This window comes from Cinclus cinclus, chromosome 2, assembly GCF_963662255.1.
Source record: "Cinclus cinclus chromosome 2, bCinCin1.1, whole genome shotgun sequence".
Lineage (NCBI taxonomy): Eukaryota > Metazoa > Chordata > Aves > Passeriformes > Cinclidae > Cinclus > Cinclus cinclus.
This window is the reverse complement of record NC_085047.1, coordinates 111,025,081-111,050,178: the sequence shown is the minus strand read 5'-3', so window position 1 is coordinate 111,050,178 and position 25,098 is coordinate 111,025,081.

The following is a 25,098-nucleotide window of genomic DNA, read 5'->3' as shown; positions in this document are numbered from 1 at the left end:
CCAGCACTGTAATTCAGGGTGGCCGCTGTTGTTTAGTCCTTCATGCAAGGATCAAGGGACAGGATCAAATGACAAAGTGTAACTACAGGAAATTAAGCTAAATGCTACCTTGGAAGCAAACAGGAATGGGATCCCTTCTCCTCACTTGCCCTCAACTCAGTCAGCTGTAAGTAGTTATTTAAGAGCAAATCTCTAAAGCCATGAGACAGCATGAGCCTCCCACCCCTGCACTGCTGCCTCACCAAGGGCCAGCAGAGTGCTCTGGGGGCACAAAAATGTCATTTTGAAGGCAGGGCAGGTAATTTTGGGGTGAGCCATGGGCTGAAGTGCTGACACTGGAGGGAATGTGCCATGTGTAAGTCTGTCTGTGCCTGTGAAGTGCCTGGCTCAGCAGCTCAGGTCCTGTCTGCTGTCTCTGTGACGAGCAGCAGAGTTGCTGTATGGTGACAGTGTTCTGGTTTTAGGAGCCCTCCCATGACAGGATGGCACAAAACCCCACTCTACCACCACTGCAGTGGTACCCATGAGCTGAGTATCTCCCCAAATAGCTGCATGGAAACAGACATACCCAAAATGCTACATTTCTGACACATTTTTAAGTCATGAAAACTGGGAAAACCACTTTAAGTTCTCACTTTTCAGCCTGCAAGTAACTGCAAGCTAAGAGCAGTTTCAGCCCTACTTAAGGAGAGAGCTAAGGATTTCTCTTGCTAGGCAGAAAGCTCTCTGTAAGTTAGAATGAAACTATATCAGAGCAATTTACAAAAAGATAAACTCAGGCATTTAATTCCCTATCCAGAGAACTGGATAGGGTAAAGAAGCTGAGATTAATCTGCGTTTATCATCTCCTGGTATTAGGGCTGGCAAGTAATCTGCTCTTGTGTAATTGGACTAATAGCTGTGGTTTATTAATATCATTAAATCAGTGCTGCCTAGTAAACTTTCCTTTTATCTCACAACGCTGCCTTGTCTGCCCTGCAGAAAAGGACTGGTTTCCTGGAAGCACATTCTTCCACATCACGTGTGAAGCAGGCATGGACACAGACACAGAGTCAGGGTCCAGCCCTGGCTGTTTTAGTGAGGAAGAAGCAGAGGTTGCTGGGTTTGATGAGCAGGGCTCCAGCTGTGCTGCTGCACTTGGGCTGCAAGCGATGCCTCACAGCACAGAAACCCCAAATCCACAGTAATGCTTGTTAATCCTGCAGAGAGAAAACACAGCTGTAACAAAGGGAAAGGGCAGCTTGATCTGCTCTGCCATAGAGTGCCTCAAAGTAAATGAAGATTTTGTATTTATTGGCTTCTTTGACAGTAAAGGATTACAAGGGGAAAGCACCTCCTTGTGTTTTGCCTCTGCCATCCTGATGAGTCTGCAGTTTGCCAGGCTGCAATTTGCACAGACTACATTATCCGAGGAGATGCTACACAAGGAGAGAGGGCTGGGCATGCTCGGAGGCACTGGATGATGAGTAAGATGCAAGTAAATAAATAGAAATGGGAAAAGAAAACACAGGCCTAAGGAGTGCTTGCCTCACTTGGTTTGTTATTTGAGGCCTGGCTGATCTTTTCTTACCATTTGCCCTTATAATTGGAGCAGTAATGGGTGATAACTATGCAAGCCCCAAGTAGAAAGCACAAGAAGGGAGGAGAAAAACCTTTCTGACTTGAAAGGATTGGAGTATGTATTTTGAAGAGATGAGCCCACAAAGACCCAAAACACTGGAGATCAGGAGAGGAGATGATCACCAGCAGTAACTATTTGCCAGTTTATTTGTTGTGATTTATTCACTGAAATTGTTGTCAAGCATTAGAACAGGCTGACCAAGGAAGTGCTTCAAGTTGCAGTGATGGACTTGGCAGTGTTGGGATAATTGTTGGACTCCATCATCTTAGAGGTATTTTCCAACCTACACAATCCTATTATTCTGTGGTTTTCTTCTATCTTAACAGTGTACTCCAGGCACCAGACAATATCTTGTTAATGTTGATGTAAATTGGACAAAAAAAGCCCATTTGCATCAGTGATGTGGCCATGAAGCCTTTATTTTGGTGACTACAATAATGACAAAAAAAACTTCATTATGGTCATGCCAAACAAAGTGCCATTTACACCAGCCTTGTCGAAGTTTTTTATATCACTTACCTTGATTAAAGGTTTGTCAGTGGAATTGCTGCCAGAACTTTCATTCTCTGAAACAGTCAATATTGATATAACATAAAAATGCCTCTGTCTATATGTTAATGCCTTCTCTCAAGGGGAAAAAATTGGATCATCCTGTTCTTCATCTATTTTTCTATGAAGTTAATTTAAAAGCCTGAAATAAGAACAGCTCACTGGGATGAGCTTCTCTGATTCTCATCCTGGAGAGCGACAAAGGTTTCAGAACATGAATGTGGTGTCCTTCAGGACTTTGCTGAACTAGTGCCTAGCTGACAACATTTAAGCAGTTTGGCACTGCCAGGACTATGACTTTGCAAACCAGGAGGTCAGAGGAAGAGGTGGCCCAGGGTGGGAGAAGAAAGTTCCAGTGATTCTCAGTGTGCTTTGCCTGGAATAGCTTGTCTTCTCTCTTTGGTCACTGGCCTGTGTTGCCCTATGGGCCTGACACTGTGGAGCTGTGATGCTATCTATGTACAGAGCTATGTCTTTTCAGAATTCATGGCCTGCACCTTCAGAAGACGTTAATTTCATGTAACATGAATTTCAGTCCCCAAAATTAGACTAATCAACTATGCTCTCCTATCCCATTGGTGTAATAATAAATTAATACATAGTTAAATCACGCATTTGTTGTTGCAAGCCATGGCAAATGCCTAAATGCTATGGATGCCATATTAGCAGTAGCTTAACTCCTTTTGCAGGTGTTTGCTCTCCAGTGTGGAAGACCTTTTCTTTCCATACATTCCTTTCATTAGCTATCACAATGTTATATATCAGTTTTATCTGGAGAATATTTCTGTTTTAGACAAGTATCAAAGTCCTTCCCTTCCCTTCCCTTCCCTTCCCTTCCCTTCCCTTCCCTTCCCTTCCCTTCCCTTCCCTTCCCTTCCCTTCCCTTCCCTCCCCTCCCCTCCTTTCCCCTGATGACAAACATATTCGTGAGCAGGTTTTTCAAGTCACCTGAGAGCTGCTACAGGACTGTGAGAAGCAAAGGCTGGGATGAAACAATAGGAAGTGCTCTTTATTATGGCCAACACCTGGGGATTCTGTGCATTTGTGTTTCTTCACTCGATGCTCTCCATGTGCCACCTGCAGGCTGAAGCCACTGCATGTCCACATGGGTGTGCTTCCAAGGTGCTTAAGGCCAGCTTTGAATTTCTTTTAATTCCTGAATATAAGCAAGGCTGAAAAGCTGCATCTACCCCATAAACTCAGGTTCAAACCCAGCCTCCTTTATTTTTGTCACTGTCTATGTGGATAAGATGCAGATTCTTCCTTTTCTTAGTAAGCGCTGGTTTGAATTAATCCAGCTTGCCTCAGATCACATCCCAGAGCAAGAATTCCAGTTTCAAGACTGTGCACATTTACATGGCTTTGCCTTTTGTCAGAAGAGAAGGGAAGGAAGGCTGCTACTCCTATCATAAGCTGCAGTGCAATTTGTCCGGTAGGATAATTTCCAGAGACAAGTTCAGTGTGGGAAAAGCTGTCTGGCAGTGAGTACTCAGGTGGTTCATTAAGGAAAATTCTGGTGAAGAAACCTTGCATCTAGATGTGATGAAAAGTTAATGAAACACGTACAACACCCCTGTGATCTGCAGCTCATTTTGAGCAGAAGCTGATCTCACACAGGTGCACCTGAGGCTTTTGGTAAATGTTTCATGGGTATTTGTGCATGACCCCAGACCTGGAAGGGAGCAGCTAAACTGACTAAGGGAGCAGCCAGACACACAGAGGGAACCAGGGCAGTGGGGAGGAAAAGGGGTCCCTTTAATTAATGAGAAACAGGACACCAATATGAAAGTGAACGCAAGGATTTTAAATCTGTAGTACCCTGGCTATCAGCTCTAAGCAAATGAGCAGCTATTAAATTGAAAGAGATTCTTACTGAGAAACCAAGATACAGTGAACAACATGATCCTGTCTACAGTACTGCTATTACAAGACTAGAATAAAATGTTGGTTAACACACATTTGGCAACCCATTGTTTGTCTGAGAAGCTTGCTGCGGTATCTGTGTTAGATCTGGCCTACAAACAAGTCAGCACACTGTAGACAAGGAACTAGTAATGTGTATCACATGTCTCAATCCTAGTTTTGGTAGCAAATGTATTAGAAAATCAGATAGATGCTGTCTAGGAAGCAGGGGGAATCTCCAATGATACCAAATATTCAGATTCTGTGAACTTGCAGATAAATTTGTTCCAAAGCTCATACCACCATGTAACACAACCAAAACCAAACTGTAATGCTGAACATTAAGAGTTCACAATTGCTTCTCCAGCTATGTGTAAATTATGAATGTATTTTGCTGTTCTGGACTGTATAGTTAATAAGATTCAGCCTGCTTGGAAATTGGCTTGTCTGTTTAGAAAGGCAGGGTATGTGTGAAAGACGAATGGATGACCAAGAGGCTCACAGCTCTGGAAATAACACCTCCTGACAGCACTTGTGGAGAGCAGCCCTTCACCCAGGGAAAGGCACTCAGCCTTGCTTTTGCAGCATTACATCCCCTGACTGCTCTAGTAAGTGAGGACCTTTTCCCTGTTTCACCAAGCCCAGTGAAAGAGCCCTTCCTGAGGAAAACACTTCCCAACAGGCTCATTCCTCCCCTGAGATTTCCCATATCTCAGATGAATCAGGTGCAGGTTTCCTCAAACACTCAGTGACTTACAGGCACGAGATAACCTGGAAATAGCATGGGATGCTGACATGGTGGAAAGCAAAAGTGCAAACTACAAAACCTGGAGAAAAGTTCATTCCCTGTTTCTTTGGCACACTATCTTTACAGGATGAAAGATCTCCTGGAGTGCACACAGGTCTTTTCTATGTACATTGTAGGTACTTCTGAAATAAGATGGCCACTGACATGAAAGAGAGAATTCAAGATGTAAAATATAGTCGTTATGGCTGTGTATTTCTTACTCTATTTAGATGCATAACAGGGCCTGGTGTTTTTGCAAGGCTCCATTTCCAATGGTGATTTGGGTTCAATAGAAACACTGCATAAAATGGGTGGTTTTAGTCTGTGTACTTCAAGATTAAAGAGTAGATCACAAAAGTAATCAAAAGCTAAGAGGAAGTAAGAGGTAGAAATAGAGTGACCAGTTCACAAGTGAGAATGGACCTCTCCAGCGACTCCCAGCATCACCTACAAGAGCTTTGCTCCAGAGGTTTTCCCTTGAAATCCTCTTCCCCTGAGCACCACAGGCTGCAGGATTCTCAGCTGCCCCCGTGGGCAGAGAAGCATGGTATGTGATTTTCTCTCCTTTTTCTTGAAATTCTCTTTTGCCTGCTAGCAATTATTTGCTGCTTCCAGACATGCTTTGTAAAGCCATGATACCACTGGGGAGTCATTGGTGAAACAGCCTCAGAAGTGCTGCTGACCTGATTGCAAAGTATCACATTAACAAAAACAGGACATTTTCCCCCTCTGCTCAACCTACCAGCAGGGTTTCTGCTTGATCACTCACTGTGTGGGAAAGGAATCCAGACACTGCTGCATTACTCACTGGCCTGAACAGGGAAAGCCTCTCCATATGTTTTTCCTAATGTGTGTGTACACATTACAAACTGAACTCTCTGAACTCTTGAATCAGTTGCTCTGATTTTCTGGTGGTGATAAAGGGATCAGAGCAGGCTGACTCTGTCACAGGGAAAGAAAATGGCTTTTAACATACTGATGTCTAATTTTTTCCTTGGTATTCATGCCAACATTTTTGATAGGCACATCAGCCTAAATAAGCAAAATTATTACAGCCAAGTTAGCATAAATCACAAATCTACTCTGGAAAGCATTATTGTAGTATCTCTTTCCATCCTTCATTTCAAGTATATATTATTGTAATGCGTATTCATGGCCTATTTTATTCAAATGTGGTATCAGATACCTGAGATTCAAATGGCATTAATCCATTCTTATATAGCTATCCTAAACACAAAGCAATATTGTATTTAGGATACACTGTGAACACTAAGGGAATGTGTTTAATTACCTTCAGTAGATTTGAATAAAGCAGTAAAAGGAGGTAATACTCAGGTAAGAAAGGAAGTGAGTTTTACAGGGGAAATATCTTTTTAATGGGGAAATATATTTTTAATGGGAAAATGAACACTGGATAAAGCCAAGAGTGCATTTGTTTGATTTGAAAAGCAAAGAGAAGATAAATATAATGATGCTGGATGTCAAAGTCCATTGCTCAGGAAGAAAACCTATTTATTTCAGTGGATGAAAGACCAAAACTTATGGTCTGGCACTGATGTTGACAATGAAATGGCTTTCAAGGAATACATTTTCTCTGTGCAGGGTTTAAAGGCAATACCATAGGAAAAAGAGACATTAAAACAACATGGCTTCTGAGAGGCAATAGGTGTTGAGTGGGGAGAAAAGAGGCAGTGGGATTCTAAAGGCAGTGACTCAGCTTTGTGAGCAGCTGAGAACACCCTGACAGAGGCTGGTGAGGTGTCCTCACTGCCAAGCCCAGCACTGCACAGGATGGAGCAGGCTCTGCTCTGTGGGGCCCACCAATGGGACAGGAGGAACAGGCAGAAAGTGATGCTCAGGAAGTTCCACTTGAAGAGGAGGAAGAATTTCTTCTCTGTGCAGTGACAGAGCACTGGGATAGATTGTCCAGAGGTGTGGAATCTCCCTCACTGGAGATATTCCAGAACCTGTGCCATGTGCTGTGGGATGACCCTGCTTGAGCAGGGAGGTGGGAGTAGGTGACCCATGGTAGTACCTTCCAGCTTGACCCATTCTGGGATTCTGCAAAAACCTTGTGAGCCCCCAGCTTAAAAATCAGACTTCAAATGGGCACTTGGGGGCAGTGGTTGCTCGGCTGTAAAGGAAGGCAGAACAATTCCCCAGCTGCTGGGCAGGAACTGCCTGAACATTTCCTTACTCAAAGACTTGGGATCTGAATGCAGCCTGGGCCAAAACACGAGCTCTCCAGGTCTTGGAGGGCTTCAGTTTCCAGAAACCACTTAATGTGCTGTCACAGCCCTAAATTATGAGGTGATTCTTTAGTTTAACTTGTTTTCATTTCTCAGAGCAGCATGTAGCCAGGAAAGGGCTCAGGAAAAGAGGTGGGTGCTGTCCTTCAGAGCTTGTCCCTTCCTATTTATCTGTTAGCTGTGCATGGCTTTTTACAGAAGGAGAGGAGAAGCCTGACTCAGAGAAGGCTACAGGTGACATCTGTAGCAGCACCCACTGCAGTAGATGTTAGGATGGACATTCTGGTTTTCAAGTGTCTCAGTGCATGTTATTTAATACCAACTCCTTAAACAGCACTGAACTCCTTCATCTCCTTCAGACTGGCAAACACCAATAAGGAGAGAACAGAAACCTTTCCTCAAAAAACAGACCCAGTGATTTGGTAGGATGGCAGAGGAGTTGGAACTGCATGATTTTCAAGGTTCTGACCCAAACCATTCTATGACAAAGGGCACAGATCCAAAATTTGCTAATGGTCTTCAGAAGGTCACCTGAAAAGTGCACAACTCCTGATCTGTGGAAGTTCTTCAGCATGACTTTTCCACAGGAAAAAAAAAAAAAATTAACTTGGCATGGTTTCTGTGGATAACAAAGAGAGGGGTGCACAGAGCTGCAGAGATGGATGTGGCTGCCCCTATCCCCACCTCAGCTGAAGCCAGCTGGCCACAAGCTATTTTTGATCCTCAGGGTCCTGTGTCTGGGCAAACATCACTCGCTGCCCAGGTGAAAACACCTTTTCTTTCAGCAGGGCTTCCTTAGGAGAACGACCAGGATGGAGGTAGGAAGTCCTCAACCCTACAAAAAAGGGGGTGATGCATAAACAATTAGGGCTTCTTTAAAACTTCTTGATGAAACACAGTAAAAGTGTTAGGATTTTGTCACAAAGAGTTTTACGAATTATAATTTCAAGGTTCAGAAGGACAACTAAGAGAAATGTCAAGGCCTCACTCTTCAGAATAATTCCAAAGAGGGAGAAGCAATCCAAACAAAATAATGGTGATGATTTCCATGCTCCATCCCCATCAGAAATTTGGGATTAATTTTAACACACCAAAATTTAGTGGTGCAAACAAATAGTAGAGAGAAGATTTATGGTGTTTTATAATTTAATTTTGTTCCTTTTATTCTATGCCAAATCGCCCAAACTCTGTGATGCATTAGGACATAAAAAAGCACAACTGTCAAATCAAAGGGCAATGTGGATGAAAAAACTCTTTAAAATTAAAATAATGAGACCTCTTTTTCCACCTCTTCTGAGATCTCACTTTCATAATTATATAAGAAAGACTGAATTAAGTCTTTAAGTGCAAAACAAAACTCCTTTTTTAAGATATATTAAATATGTAATGTTTTATGCACTAATCACGGCTGCTAATTTTATGCATTATTCACTTTTAAAATAATCTAGGTTTTGGCCCTCTCAGCTTGTCAACCAAGTGAGGCAGTGCAGTGTTTCACATGGAAGAAACTCTGTAGAAGAAAGGCTGGAGAAGCATGGCCTTCAGGGGTTTTCCTGACATGGGTCCTTATGGACCCTGAGCTTTCTGCTCCCAACTTTTCTTTAACAGGACAGCACCTGGAGGTGCCCTGTCTCACTTCAGGGGGTTCAGAAAGGCATGGAAGGAGTGAGATGTGCTCTAAGCAGAAGGGCTGCAGGACCTGGCTGCTCCTGTAGCGTGGCTTTGATGTTTTTCTTCAGAGGCAAACCCAAGTGGAGGGACTGAAAAAGCTGAAAGATAACCCAACATCTAATTTAAAGACTATTATTTTCCACAGGCTTTGAAGCAAATTGAAGTAGGAGTCCTGTTTATTTGCTCTGCTTGTTCCAGGAACTGTCCTTCTTGCAGGGTTAATTTTATTTTATCTTTAAAAAATTCTGAATGACATTAAAAATGAGAACTTCCTTTGGTCAATCAGTTCAGCCCATTCCTCAGCAGAGAACTAGATAGGAAAATTAATGTCCTAACTTTGGTTAATTTAACAGAGACTGCCATCAATGGGATCAGTGCTAAATCTACATAAATGTTGTCCAAAGCAGGTCCAGAAAATGGGTAGAAAAGTAAATAAAGTTTGTAGATATTCAACTATCATCCATCACCACTTGGCAACAAAGAAAGAAGGAAAGAAAATATTATTCTGACATAATCCTGTTTTGTGGCTAAAGAAAAATAGAGGCATAATATATAATGCAGAATTAACAGTCCTTAATGTCTTCCCCTGAATATGGTAACAAAGATCTGAGTTTTATCAGTTTTGCATTGTCCCAAACAGGCCATTTACCTGTGTGCATTGTAAAATTAACTTTTCTCAATAAATGTTTATATCAGTTCTTTTTGTTCTAAACAGACTGTTCCAAAAAAGCAATAAGCAATGTGGGATTAGCATTAATAAGGGAAAAAACCACAAAAAAACCCCAAGCATATTATGCCTGCTGGGTGTTTGCAATTCCACTTCCACCTCCACTATTAATAAGGCTCTGGGTGAAATTGGTTTCTTTGATGATAGAAAAAATAGCGACATACTTCTAAAGGATTTTTTTTCCTTGCAGAAAGTGTTATAAGCAGAGCAATTGTGTGGATGCAATGGAAGGCAAATGTCAGAAACAGAGCATGAATCCTTCCCTCACAAACCATTTAACAATGGCAGTTGCCAAAACCAGTCATCCAAATAGTCATCCAAAACCTGGCTACCACAGTAGCCTGAAATCCCTTGCTTTGTAGTACATCAGCTGCTTGGAGATGTAGATAGCAGAGCCTGGAGGAGCACAAAAGATGAAGTGCAAGGGGTATCTCACATCTAACACACACACAGAACACAGCACCTTCCTCTCAGAAGCTAAAGGAGCTGTTCTGAGTGTGTTACAGCCGATTTCCAGCTATGGCTTTGACTGTCACAAAAAGTGTGAATTTAATCCCTTACGGGTGGCAGGGGTTTGTTGACTGGAGACAGCTTTGAGGAACAGAACACTTGAGTGTTTTTATGTTGATGTTTCTTGCCCGGGTAGAGAAGAGATGATAAAACAGCCACAAGTTTGGGTTTTACACGCTGGATGAAAAGCACTAGAGAGGTTTCATTATTACAGTTCTTCAAAAGCTCTCCATTGTGCAGCCTCACTGGATGCAATGCATTCAAGCCATCATGAAAGAAAAGTTGTGATATTTCACACATAGGGTAAGGAAATGAGTAAATGAGATACCACTGAGACACCTCTCTGTACCTGAGAGGCTCTAAATTACCCTCACTGAACTGTTGCAAGGAGAGGGAGTGTGAAAGAAAACCTACTCAAATGAAAGGGGGAATGATAAGGACAGAGCCCTCCCCAGCCAGAGAACATTCAGGTGCTCAGGCAGGGTACCATCTCCCCTTTGCTGTGGTCTGGAGTACCCTGGGGCTTTCCAGGCCAGGTGGAGGTGGCCCCTTGTTAAAATGATCAGAGGGAGGACAGATTACTGCTTGTCTAACACCAAACCTCTACTGCATTACTGCATCCCTTCCTCTTTCTCTCTCTCAAAAAAAAAAAAAAAACCAAAACAAAAAACCAACCAAACCAAAAACAAAAAACAAAAAAAACACCCCTGTTTTGGAAAGCTAAGACCATCATGCACTGATTCCAAGGACCAAACACTGCTTGCTGAGCACAGGCTAAGGCCTGGTGAGGGATTGTTAGTGATGCTTTTGTTGAGGACTGCCACTGGCAATACCTTCAATGCACTACTGGGTCCCTCTGGACACCTTGCTCAGGTGCCTTGGGAATGCAGACGACACTTGGAGTGAGGAGTGGGTGGACTGAGTGTGAGAGGGCCTTTAAGGATAAAGCAGAAATGTGTTATCTCCCCATGAGCAGCCTCTGCCTTCAAGAGACTTTGAGGAACCCCAGTTCTTCCCACAAACTTCGCTGTGCCAGCTTAGCTCCCATGACACTGCAGCCTACATGGGACTGGATCTGCTCCTGTGAAGGGCTGCAGCCTGGCCTGCCCTTACCTAGAACAAAATTAACTCTTGAGGAGAGTTGTTGAGAACAATATGATCCTGGGATGGGAGCTCTCTAAGTGAGGTTTTGAAGAGGGGCATGGCATTTGTTAGTGCTGTAACATGAGAACAACTGAAGCATATAAACAATTTATTCTCATCTGTCACAGGAGCTGCCCTACATAAAAGCCAGATCACATTTGGTCAGTGCCAGAAGTATTTTTAACAAAAGTAATATGAACAGTTCTAGGATCACTGTGTCTCTTTTTGAAAGCACATGTGCTTATTTTTGTTCCCAGGTTTAGAACAGAGAAGTGGTTTGGAAACACTCATAGGACATCCTGGTGCAAATGTAAGAAGACCATGTTTAGGCAAACCAAAGCACAGATAAACATAATTTTGGAGGATTGTGTGTTTGATTAATCAGTCTGGCAGCATTCTCCTGGGGAATGAGCTCCATGCTTGGGCACTGTTATGATCTACTGCCCAAATACAAGTGCCTCCAGTCCAGAGCACAGGGGTCCACTTCCAGTGAAACAAAATTCAAGACACATCTTGCGACTCTGGCTGGTAGCTGCAGAGACATTTCCTGACAAGAATCTGCCTCAAATGTTTCATGAAAGATGTATGTGACAGGGAAGAAAGGTTTTCTTCAGGTTTGCAAATTTTTGGACCTGCATTCTGCAGAGAGATAGACATTGCTTGGTGCCTAAACCAAGTGTGACATTTGTATATCCTCTCTCTCTCTCTCTCTCTCTCTCTCATATTACCAAAGCATATGGGAAAGGTACTCTTTCCAAACAATTTTTCCAGATGCATCATCTTTAACAATCCAGCATGAATCTTTTTTGCTCTGCTGAGGCTTCACCATCAGGTACATCATGTCTTCATCATGTCTTCTCCCTTATAGCTCTGTGTTTATGTGTCTGGCCTACCAACAGCATTGTTGCTCCCTGACCATGCTGGATGCTGCTGATTGACATGAAAATGAAGCAGAACTTTTCTCCAAGTGGTTCCCTACACGGAACCATTCCGAGGATACCAAATAGGTCTCCGAGAACAGGGGTCTGTTTTCTCCCAGAGGCTGTGGTCCTGTTAGGGGCTGTTCACACTGATGTGCTGCTTGGGTGGTGCCCACCAAGAGCACAGCAGGTTTTGGCTCTAGATGTAGCCACAGAAGTAGCCCTTCTCTAAGAGGAATATTCTCTGTGGCCTGGTGATGCAGCAGGGAGAAGGCAGCAGAATAAATCTCTTCTGAGGGTCTCCATGCAGCTGGGTGGTGTAAAGATGTGATTTGATGTGATGGTGTGACATGGCATGACAGCACTGCAGGGCTTCAGCTGTGCAAGGTGTGGGTGCTGCCCGGGGGAAGGCAGGTGTGCCAAAAGATGTGCCCAAAGGCATCCCAAGGGATGGGCACTGTGATAGGGCTGGTTGGTGCTGGGAGAGAGGGAAAAGAGGCAAGAGTTCAACATTGTTTATTTCTACAGTTCAACATTGTTTATTTTCACATGGTTTGTTTCAGGAACTTCTGCAGTGGCAACCCTAATGCATCTCTTGGATACCTTTCTCTATTAAATGATGTCAGTCACACAGGATCCAAGATCATCTTATTTCTTGTCAATATCAAGCTGCTACAGTCCAAATTACATAAAGGAGTTGACACTTCAGGAATCAGATCATGAAATCATTGTAATAGGCAAGCACTCTTTGCATTCTGGTCGCGTCTCTGAAGGTCTAACATTGGTTTTAAATTCTACAGCCCATGCCTCCTGCTTGGGCCTGGCAGGATGAGAGGCTGAGGCTGCTGAAAACCCCCACTGGAGACATAAACAGCAGCATGAGTGCCTGGGAAGAGAAGGGAGGCAACCTCCTGGAGAAGGGTGGGAGAGGGCTGGCACAGGAATAGAAGACCCTGTTCTCAACAAATGACATCAAAGTGCAGAGCAAAAGTGCCTTTCCTTCACCAAAGCACCCTTTAAATGTCCTGTGTGAGCACAGGTAAAAGCTTTCTGTAGAGCACACTCTCTTGAATCACAGAAACCCTTCTAAACACAAATTTTATTCAGGAAGGTTTTCCATGACAGCTTTGATAATAGGAAGTTGCTTACCTGAATGCTGGCAAGCATCCATTCTCTCCAGAACTTTGCAGATGGCAATAAGGTGGAGTATGGGGAGAGGCTGGGGGGGATTTTTTCCCTTCTTTATTTTATTTCCCCCCTCAGGGAGAAACTGCTTGTGCAGCAACCATGGCAGTCACTAGTGTTCAGTCTGCTACACTTCCTGAGGCCAGCCTTTAATAGGACATTTGGCTGCACAACAGATGATTTGAATGCTCTTCTTTGAAGGGCAAATAGTCATGATTATCTTTTTGTAGAGACAGAGAATATTTTAAATAAGAGTTTTGGTCTGTCTCCCGTGTAGTGCAGAATAAAGGATATACAAAATGTAGGATCCCTGTAGGTACAAAATTGTTCTTTTATGTTTTAACATTATTATACTTCGAATTCACCTTGTTTTTCCTTTTCTAATTTTTTCACTGTTTTTGCTCTCTTAGCTAGTATCAAGAGGGGGTATATTGCTGCAAGTAAAATAAAAGCTTTTATCTAGGACTTCTCCGTGCTCTAAAATTACAGTTCTGTAAGCCCAAGTTACAGTTAGGTATGGGACTCAAACAACGAGTTAATGAGCAGTTCTTCATTAAACTCACTGCAGGAAGAGCATGAAGTTCATTTGGTTTTCCTGTCCTTCACAGATGAGGCCTTGAAATTCTCTTTTGATTAAGTTTTCATTTTCTGTTAGTCTAAGTTTCTGTGGTTGTGATTTTAAATTCTTGGTATCACAGCTGACATAGAAAAATGAACATGATTTCACGGTTGCATTTTAGAGTTCACACAATTTATATGTGACAAAAAGAAGTAGACAATGGAACAAAGTCAAGTTGGAGACCAGTAACATCAGTCCTGTTTAGCATCTTCATTCGTGGTCTGGATGATGGGGCAGAGTTTGTCCTCAGCGAGGATGCCAGTGACAGCAGACTGGAGGAGAGGCTGATGTGCCAGAGCTGTGTTGCCTGGGCTGAACATGAGCCAGCAAAGTGTCCTTGTGTCAAAGAAGGCTGGCAGGACTCAGGGCTGCACATGGAGGGTGACGCCAGCAGGTCAAGGCAGGAGATCCTTCCCCCTCGCTCAAGCCACACGTAAAGCACTGGGTCCAGTCCTGGGCTCCCAGACATACTGGAGGGAGTCCAAATGTCATCCAGAGGTTTCTTCCAACCTCAGGCATCCTGGGACCCCATGATTAAGCTGCATGATATGAACAATAATGGAGATTTTCGAGATGCACACTGCCCCTACTCCAATATGCTTCCAAAGCATACAAAAACTAAATTGTCTTGCTGTAATCATCTACTGTTCTCTCACTATTGTATGAAAGTTTTAAATAGTAGCAGAGAGGTGTCTTGAAGTCTTCACGGTCATAGAACCATAGCAACACAGCATATCCTGAGTTGGAAGGACCCACCAGGATCTCTTCAGTAAGTCCAACTCCTGGGCCTGCAAAGACAGCCCTGAGAGTCACACCATGTGCCCAGGACCATTGTCCAGATGCTTCTTGAACTCTGTCAGGCTTGGGGCAGTGACCACATCCCTGGAAGCCTGTCCTTTTACTGCTGAAGCCACCTGCCACAGGGAAGACCCTGGTTCAAAATTACCTTGTTATCAGCTCTGCAAAGAGCAGAATTCTCACTAATGGATTTATTCCAGCCTGGCTGCATCCCCTGTGACCATTGCAGTGGAGTGGGGAGGTGTGGATTGTCTTTGTGTGCCTTGTCCCTCTGACAGCAGGTGTCCTACACTGCTCTTTAGCCTCTGGAGGCAAAACTGAGCACAGGCTGTAGGACCACTTCACACTGTGTGTTACTGCTGTGATGCTCCTTTCCAGGAAAGTGGAAAGCACAGAGGGAATGGATCTGCTCCATGAGTCACTTGGCAGGTTCCTGCAGGCCAAGCAAAACACAGGGTTTTAGCTAAGAGCTGTTTTTATGGGAAATATGGAACGTGACAGTTGTTTGGGTTGGAAGCTTCTCCAGTGACTCGGGGCCTAGTTCACCCAGGAGTGTGTGAGCTGCTAAACACTCCCTAGAAAGTGAGGCTGGGATGTTTAATGCCTTTTTGGTCAGGTGTTTGTCTGCCACAGAGCTTGGTAAATCTGCCTTTGGTGCCATGGGCATTCAGTTGTTTCTCTTTCTTCCTCCTGCCCCTTCTTATTAACATTTTCATAAGGTTTCTTTTTTTTTTCCCCCAAGAGAGTTTGCAAGAAATGAGTAAATGCTTATCTTGCCGATTTTTTGTCTATTTATTTTGGCTGTTTGTTTTCGCTCTGCTTTGGAGGCACTGTGGTGCATAAATAAGCTATGACCTGTCATCCCAGAGGGAGGGAATAGTAGACTGTGCATGGAAAATCTTCTCTAGTTTTCCTCTTGTAATTTCATTAATTACATCATAGTAAATGACCAGACTTTTTCCTGGAAGAAAGTTTGGTGTACTTCTTTTTAATCGTGCAAGGTGTACATGCTCAGACCTCCACAGTAAACCTGAAACCAACTTGGAACATGTATCTTTAAGCCTTTCAAGGTCTATATCATACCCCATTGAAACAACTAATTGATGTTTAATTTCACTGTAGCTTTCAGATACCAGACAATCACTGTCTCCTGCCCTGCTGATAAGGGCTGCAGCAACAAAGACTGACACTCCAAGTGCTAAATTAAAGACAGAAAAAGGAGGTGAAAGCAAAAGATTTCCTGATTTGGAACTAAACAGCTATAAAGCTAACAGTGCCTTTCCTGCTGTGACAATAAATGGTAAAAAAGAATAAATGAGAGATATCCTTAATCTACAGGCTTCACTGTCATTTAGGGGTGAAATATTTTTTGTTGGTTTTCTATGGGTTTTTTTCATAGGGGTTTTATTTTTTCCTTTTTGTGTGTATGTTTTGACATGGCTTTTTTTTCCTTGCTTAGGCTAAGGAAGGGAAACTAGCAGCAGTAGAGGCAAAAGATACAAAAGCAGAAATTTTCCCCATGCTGCCCAGCTGGTTATTTTAGCACTCACCTGTGAGCAGCCTTCACTGCAGATGGGATGCCTTTGAGAAACCACATACAAACGTGTCCTCGAGCAGCTCTGCAGCAGAGGCTCAGCTATCAGGTTTCCAGAACCTGCAGTTAAGCAGGATGTCTGGTGTGAGACGATTTCATGACACAGATCACTATCAGTGAGAACCTCAGCTGAAAATCACTTATTTCATTTCACACAAGACAGGGAATGGAGGCCGGGCTAGAAACAAAGTAAAGTACTATACCTAAATTCAGCAAACTCAAATGGGAGCAACTTGCTGACTTGATATAAATCCCACCCATGGCGTCCATCAAATGCTCACTGAACCAGAGAGACGTGCTTTGCATCCTCTTATCCCATTAATTTCTAGCAGATTGTAGGTGTTGTTTGTGACAGTAGAGGATAAAACATCTTTAGGCACATATGTGACTTAAATTGACAATGTGCTTTTAATGTTTGTTTGGAATAGGCTTATTCAGAGTCTGCTGTGCTCCACGCTGTGGATGAAAGGCAGGAGCTGAAAACCCTACTATTATTTACAGGATGGCAAAATATTCTCTCTCTGCTCTAAGTTAAAAACATTATGGAAAGGAAAAGAATCAAGGCTATGGGAATGGGAGGGTGGGGTGGGAGAGTAGGTAGCAAATAACAAGAAGAATGAAAGGATCCAAAGACAAATTGTATTTATGGAAACTGAACTCTGCCATTTCACTTCCTTTGGCCTCAACAGTCCCAGCAATGTAGTTCAAGGTCCTGTGCCTCATTGACACCTTCTTGCTGGTTTTGGAGATCCCATTCTGGAGGAAGGTGGCTGTGACCAAGCACTGGTGGGGACCTGCCAGGATCTCCAGCCTTGTGCAAAAGCAAATGTCTGGCTGTTCCCAGTGACCACACTGCTGAGCAGGCTGGGAAGGCCAGTGGATCTCAAGCACCAGGTCCTTGATGTGTTAAATGTGTGCTCTGACTTTTCCCCTTCAGGGTGAGATCTGTGCAGTCTCAGAGACACCCTTGGCTTCATGCAACACATGAGGTTTCAAACCACAACCAGATGGTTGTGAACCCTTGAAGAAACAGTCCAGGCAAGGTTATCTTGTGGCAGAAAGGATCCCTGCTTGTCCCGGTGTACCCACTTCTTTGGGATGCATCATGTTTTGCATTCTTCAGGAAGACATGATTGCTGCTTCTCTTTGAAATTAATATCTCATTTCCATCCCCCAAATTCACCCATGTTTTTGATTTTACTTGATAGGAGGAAGGACTGCAGCTCAGACTGTGGCCAGATAGAATCACAGAATCACAGATTGACTTGGGTTGGAAGAGACCTTAAATATCACCTAGTTTTGAGACCTCTGCCATGGACAAGGGACACCTTTCACTAGAACACATTACTCAGAACTTCATCCAGTCTGGTCTTGAGCACTTCCAGAGATGGAGCATCCACAAATTGTCTAGGCAACCTGTTCCAGAACCTCACCAGTCTCACAGTAAAGGATTTCTTCCTAATATCTAATCTAAACCTACCTCCTTCAGTTTAAAGCCCTTCCCCCTTGTCCTGTCACTGCACACCTTTGTGAGAAGGTCCTCTCCACTTTTCTTACAATTTCCCTAGAGCTCAAAAGAAAAACATTGTTTCAAACTAAAGTGGGTATGAAATGTAGACAGGATGCTCAGCAACCTTAGTCATACCTCAGCCAGGAATTTTCACCTATCAGCTATACATAAAAAGTTTACAGGAACTTGCACCTGGGAGCTGGGAAGGAGGTGAGCTTTGGGAATTATGTCTGAGCTTGGAGCAGTGTCTTTCCAGGGGGATCCCCAGATTTGAGCTGCCAGGAGAGAATGGGTTTTGGCAGTCTGGCTGCCTCCTGTTCTCCCACAAAAAGGGCACTGGAACCCCCTAGAGCCCACCCAGCTGCCAGCTCAGCCCTGTCAGTGCAAGACACAGGCACACCAAGGCACATGGTGCACATTGCACACCCTGCACATGTAGTGGTGAGAAACCAAAGGGATCCCTGCAGAGGCTGCTAAAAACTTTCCACATCTGGAGTTTGGTGGTGGCCACCAAAATGAGGTGGTTTCAATGGAAAATAATTATCTTATCAACAGCTTGTTTGTCACACTCATGGTTGTGTGAACGGCATCAGTCTCAGCCAAAAAATATTGTGTACTCTTCTGAACAGGGAAAAAATGTATATTTCCCAAGGGAAAAAAAAAAAAAAAGAAAAAAAAGAGATGTCAGGGCAATCAACTCACACAAATCAGAGATTTTAATTTCAATTCCAACCAGGGAAATCAATTCACACAAATAAGAACTTTTAATTTCCATTCCAACCATACCTTTGTACATGTGTGTGCATTCTAGTTAGCCTGAACTGCAATACAAAGATGCTTTGAACCTCAGAAAATAGAGTTCTGGCTACATTATTACAAAAAAACTGCATTTTCACAGTTTCAAAAATTCTCTATCACTGTTCTGAACAAATATTTGTATTGAAACCCATAATTTGGATTTAAATTATTAGAAATTTGCTGTCAGGAAATATTAAATTTGCAGTCATCCATAATGCAAAGCTTAGCTGTAACTCATTGTTCTGGTATTCATATATTAGAGACCAGTATTTGACCTTCCTTTGAATCTTGGCAAATCACACCTTTAGTCAGGTGTTAAAGGAGGGGAGTAAGATAGGGGAAGCATACTCCATGCTCTCTTCTTAAAATTAAAACTAAACTTGCATTTTTATAATAATAAATTTAAACCAGAAGCTAAAGTGTGTATCAAGCCCTAACTGCCTATTAAGATTAATTAAAGCAAACAGATAATTTTTAAAAGTCTAATTTCTCCATTACAAAACAACCCATGCAACCACTCCATAAATAAATACACATTTGCCCTGGCATCATCTGAAAGAGCCCCTCCCTCAGGCTGTCTTCTTGTCACAGCCAAATGCTTAATAGGTTGTGGCTGGAAAATCCCAGGGAAAGCTGGAGATTTTTATGAGATGAGCACTGATTGTGCAGGAGCCTGCAGCTATTGCTGACCTGCCTCTTTCACAGAAAGAGGATTATTACACAAAAGACTGCTAGAGATACTGTATGAAAAATACATTTTAATTTCCTTCTCAGCAAGAGAAGATGGAGAGAAGGGAAATGGGAACAGGCAGGAGAACTACTTCTGCAAGTGTTTTAGGGGGGATTCCTTTAATATTATTATTATTGGTGGTACTTGGAAAGTTCTTTACAGAGTCTTTTATGGATGCACATGAACGGATCCCTGGTGCCCAAGTTTTCTTTTATTTTCTCCAAACATACAGAGCTGGTCTTTTGCACACATAAACCCACATATACTCCCATAAGCATATATATTTTTCTGTCTTTTCCCATTGTTTCCCTTCTGCTACTCCCTCTTTACATATTAGAGAGATTGAACTAAAGAAATACACTACTTGTCTTGTTAATTACAGTGCACATGAAGGGGCACTGGGCTTTTCCTCTTGGGCTTTTCTCTCAGTTGTTGGCTGTCTTGGGGAGAGAGTTTTTGGGTTTAATGCCAGAAGCTGCCTGCCTTCCCACCTCACACCGGAGTGGGAATGCGCTGCCTTGGCCACAATACCTTTGTTAAGGGCTCTCTCCTTTCGCTCTGCTGCCCGTCTCTGAATGCCCATCGCATTCACCTGGCGGTGCAGCTGCTCCTTCTCTCCCGTTCCCAGCCTCAGGTCCCTCCCCAGGTCCCCCTCCATCCCCGCGCTGATGTCGCGGCTTGTTCACCTGTATCCATGACAACCGGGGTGACATCAGCACGAGGGCTCAGCATCACCGCCAGGGCTCCAAAGCAATTAAATACCGATAACGCCTTTTTAATTGCAGCTCAAATGTTTCTGATAACGGGAAAAATATATATAAAAAAGAAAAGGGGGGGGGGGGGGGGGGAAGTGGGTGGTGGAGGTGTAGAAGGTGGAGGAAGGTCCCTCGTTCCTTGCTGGCTGTCTCTGCAGTGACAACACCGCGCTGTCCCCAGGCACCACAGCGGCCTCGGCTGCTGTCAGAAATATCCTCTCTTATCCCTGGAGCAGTCGCCGGCATCCTCAGCACCACTGCGGCCAGCTGCAAATGTTTGGGTGGTCACTGGTGTCTGATGAGCTGCTGAGAGGAGCAGAGGGGTGACCCCCCCTGCTGCCCCAATCCACATTCGAGCAGGCAGGAAGCACACGGCTCTCCCCAGAGCAAGCCCCGCTCTCACCTCTCACAAAGGGGCTGAGACACCCTGGGCATGGAGCACACCTTGCACCTGCCAGAGTGATGCTGTAGCCGGGAAAAAAAGTGAGCAGGTGTGCTGCTGGGATGTCACCTCTGTCCCCTTGCAGGAGGCTCCATAGACACACAGGCACAGTCTGGGTTGTGCTTACCTGTCTTGCCATGCTCAGCCTGGCCAGGATTAGCTCGGGGAGAGCTGCCCAGAGCAGCAAGCCCCCACAGGGACTCTGCAATGTGGGGCTGGTGACCTGTGTCAGACCTTTTGGGGCTGCAGGGCTCACAGAGCACAGAAGAGAAGCCCCAGTGCTTCATCCTCCCCTACATGGGCAACTTCTCAAAACAGAGAAATTTCCTAGGCACAAAGCAGGGAGAAAAAATAACTTCCACCTAATCAGATTTGTGTAGGAGCAGCCCTCCTGACTCTCCTGCTGGCAATTGGTATTAACAATGTAGGTCAGGTCAGCCTGACAACCAGAGGCTCTCAGCAGCAGCCTCCCGGCAGTGGGGGAACAATCACATCCCCCAACCCTCGTCCCCCACTTCAAAACCTTCTCCTCAAGCTTCCCCTCTCATACCAAGCCAGAGATCTTGGGGCTCTCTCTGCACCTTTGGGGCTGCCCTTCACCCACTGCCTGGGGGACAGATCCACCCCTTATCTACTGCTCACTTCTCCAAAGCCCTAGGGGGGTGACTCTTGCACCAAGTAGGCTTTTCTGCAAAGGGAAGGGAATGTAAGCTCACTATCTGGAAGCTCTGAGACCTTTGGACTGCAGAGAACCGATTTGTTAGTGTCTCATCACACCAGTTTGTGTTTTAGCTTCAGCTCTTTGTCAGCAATTCAGGCAACAAACTCACTCATAAAAAACAGTTGCTCATGCTCTGTGATGTTACTCTGCAACGGGTAAGCTTCAGACTACCCTAGTTCCTAATTTTCTTGGGGAGCAGGTCTTCAATTTCCCCTTGGAAGAGGGCCTGTGAGGCTGTTGGTTTCAAGGATAAGGTGAGATTGAATGCAAGGAGGAAAGCTGTCTTGGCAGCTGGGGAGGAAGGTCTGGACTCATTATCAAGAATCTCAGAAGACATAAATCTTACAATCCTCATCTGGGAGGTGAAACCTGCTTGTTGGACAGGGCTGCCCTTGTACTACTGCAACAATAAACATCACATGGGAAAGAAAAGGCAGAGAACCAAACAAGAAAAAAGGGAAGAAGAAAAGGCAGAAGTTTGGGCAAGAAATAGGAAGAAAGTCAAAGAAGAGAAGAAAAAATTATAATGGAAAAAAATCTGTCCAGTTACACTTGGGAAAAAGGCAAGCAGGGTGGAATAGTCAACTTTGAAGCTGGTCTTCAGGGCTTCCCTCTTGCAGTGGGAAGTTCTGTGTGAGGACCTGGTATCTCTGGTATCACACCTCAGATTATATGGGAGGACTAGACAATTAAATCAGTTGAGTAAGATCAACTGCCCTATTCATCTTTAGGAAATTTAATGGTTATAGCCACTGCTGGGATACTGCTGCAATGTTATTTCATGGTTTGATATAGTTAATGCCATTTATATCTATAAAGGGCCTGGTCATATATCACTGGTATGTGGCACTGTGGCTTGGAGTTAGATTATTGAAAAAGATGTTGAATAATTTATTTTTATAATAATGGACAAATTTTAGCATAAAGAAAAGCAACTAATTCATATTATGATTTTTGATGTTAATTCATGTGGTTTTATATTAGTTTTTGTTATCTTATTTGTGTAAACTCCTTTCCCCCATTAGGAGTATAACTGCAATGCCTGACTGACTGTGGCCTTTTAGCTGAACCATGAACTGATTTAAATTGAGTATTGGACTAGTTCCCCTCTGTGCTCCATAGTCCTATAAATTGGGAAAGGTGTTAGGTGAAGACTACTATGGACAAAAGAAATGTTTAAATCCTTAGCTGGTTTGACACTTCCTCTGTAAATGTTATTCCAACACCTTATTTCTGAATTTACAAAAATAAGTAAAACAGTAGAACAGTATCCACCCACAGCTACAGATGTTGATGGCAGTGTTTTTGAAGTGTACTGAGCGAGGATCATCAGCTAGACTGGGCAAAAATATATATGCCCAGTGAAAAGTCAGAAGAAAATATAAAAAAGGAGATTTTATTTTTTAACATTCTCATATTTTGGGAAAACCCAGCATAGCATGCCCAACTTGTGATGCACCACAGGTGCTAGCTGAATGATTGAGGATGGAATGACTGGATGGGATATTATTTGGAAAAGACCTTAGTTTTAGCTGGAGAGAGGGAAGGATGCCACTCTCTTAGTCCTGGAGGCAGGAGAAGAGGGCTGGTGTGGATTCAGGCTCCTGTGAGATGAGTGGAGGCTTGTTTTGAAGGGCAGCTGCTTTCACTGTGGGGAAGGTGACATGAGGAGAGCTGAGGTCTCCATACCTGTCCTTAGGCTGAGGTGGAAGGGAGAACAGCCAGCACCCCTATAGAAAGGCTTCTCTCTGTGAACTGCTTGCTCAGTATTGTCCCTTCTGTCACCTGAGGAAATTTTCACCTCAGATCCACCCAGGAGAGGCCCCAAGCAGGGATTCAACTGCTGCTGGAGCTGGCAGGATGAAGGCTGAACCTGCCATGCAGCTTCCAGGTCAGATCCTACACCCAAATTTTGTGGTTTTTTCCCAGCTTCAGCACAACCTGAAGGAGCAGCTCTGTCCCGGGGTAACTGCACTGCCCAAACCACAGCACCATTCTTGTCAGCTTCCCTCATCTCCCTGCTTTCCATTTGCTGCTGAAGTTCAGGGTAAAACTGTGAATGGCTTCCACGGGGAACAGGAGCATCAGCATTCCCTGCCTCTGCTCCCTGACAGCCCTGGGTGTCACATCATCTCCTCTCTGCAAGCACCATCCTGCAGGACATACCCACAGCTGGATGCTGGGTGCTCGGGCTGTTTTCTGGCAGCCTGTCTCATGGCATCCCTTCTGCATTTCAGCCTGTGGAACCCTGCAAATTTCCATCAGCAGAAGGGCTAGCTGAAACTTATGATTCGTTCCAGGCAGGAAACGGCTGGAAGTGTGGGCATAGGAATCCACCACACCAGAGCCTTTGTGTGAATTCTGCAGAGCTATGTCAGGAGTTGATAAAAAATGAATGTCTAAAATTGATTCCCAAATGCAAAAGAGAGCATCTAAATTAACAGACTGACTTTGGGAATTGTTGCCTTCGCAGACCGTATGGAACCAAGACAATTTGTTTATGTTGTTCAAGATAGGTTCAGAAATCCAGTTTTTGGTACCCAAATCCGAAAATCTCATTTAAAAATCTATTTAAGTGTCTTTGTACACTTAGCAATCTATTCAAGATGATAGTAACTTGAGCTGTTGCAGAGTAGTACTGGGAGTGAAATCAAAGCAGCAGATGTCTTTTCTGCATTTCTACCACAGCACACCAGTCCTTCCTTGCCCATCAGCAGAAAAAAGCTGGTAGTATAAAGAGAATGGCAGCTGGGCATGTTGAGTTTCCATATGTGTCACTTGTCACATGCCATACTCCAGGCCCATCCTCACTCCTGGAAATCCCAGATAGCCTCGAGCAGCTAAATCCCACCTTGGATGCTGTGTACTACTGACCTGGTTGCTGGAATGACTATCTTGGCATAGAAATGGGAGAGGACTTTGTGCTTTCTGAGTTACCTTTGATTTAAGGAGCATTTTTGTAGAGAACTCACAATGGATGCCCCTGTTATTTCCTCACAGCACATTTCACCCCCATCCCCATCCCCACTCAGCCCCAAGATGGGGCACCCTGTGGGGCCACATAGACTCCCTGGGCCCTCTGACAATGTACCAGTCACAGATGTGGGACATGCAGGCAGCAAAAATGCTCTGTCTTTTGTTTTTGCATTGTTTCCATCAGATGGAGACATGGATTGAGAGATTAACTAGCCCCAGTAATGGCCATGCCTGTCGCATTCGACTGCTGGGAATTAGCTTGTCATTCTGTGCCTGGTTTACAAATGGAGGGAAAATGGTCTAGTCTCCATTCAGCTGTGCCACTTCTCACCCCAGAATTGCCTCTGCAGCTCATGTTTGAGCTGCAAGCATATATTTTCCTCTTTCTTTATTACACTTCCAGCTCTCTCAAATATTAAATAGCAGGTGCTTAGAATAAAACATATTATTCTGACAAACATTTTCATCATGAGCTAAATTGGCACATACTAGCTGCTTTAAAATACTTACTGAGTAATTGAATACAGCAGTACAGGTTACTATGCAGATGTCTGTCTCATATAGTTTACAATTACACACATTTCCCTCCTAAAGGGAGAGACGGTTCCACAAGTAGCAAAAACAACCCCACAAAACAAGACAGGAGGAAAAAGAACAGACAGCCCTCATGCTACCCCCATAGGGTATTCTTTAAAAAATGGATGGCTGTGTTTTGCAGAAGCATTTGAAGAAAACTTTAAAGAACTATGCAAATTTTTGCCATTGCTTTTTTTGGTTCGCATATTTCTCCTCAGTTTCCTTCTCTATCACACATGATTACAAATCTGTTTCAACCTATAAATAGCTTTCTTCTTGCAAGAAAAGAGCTTTGTAACAGCAAGATATATGTTC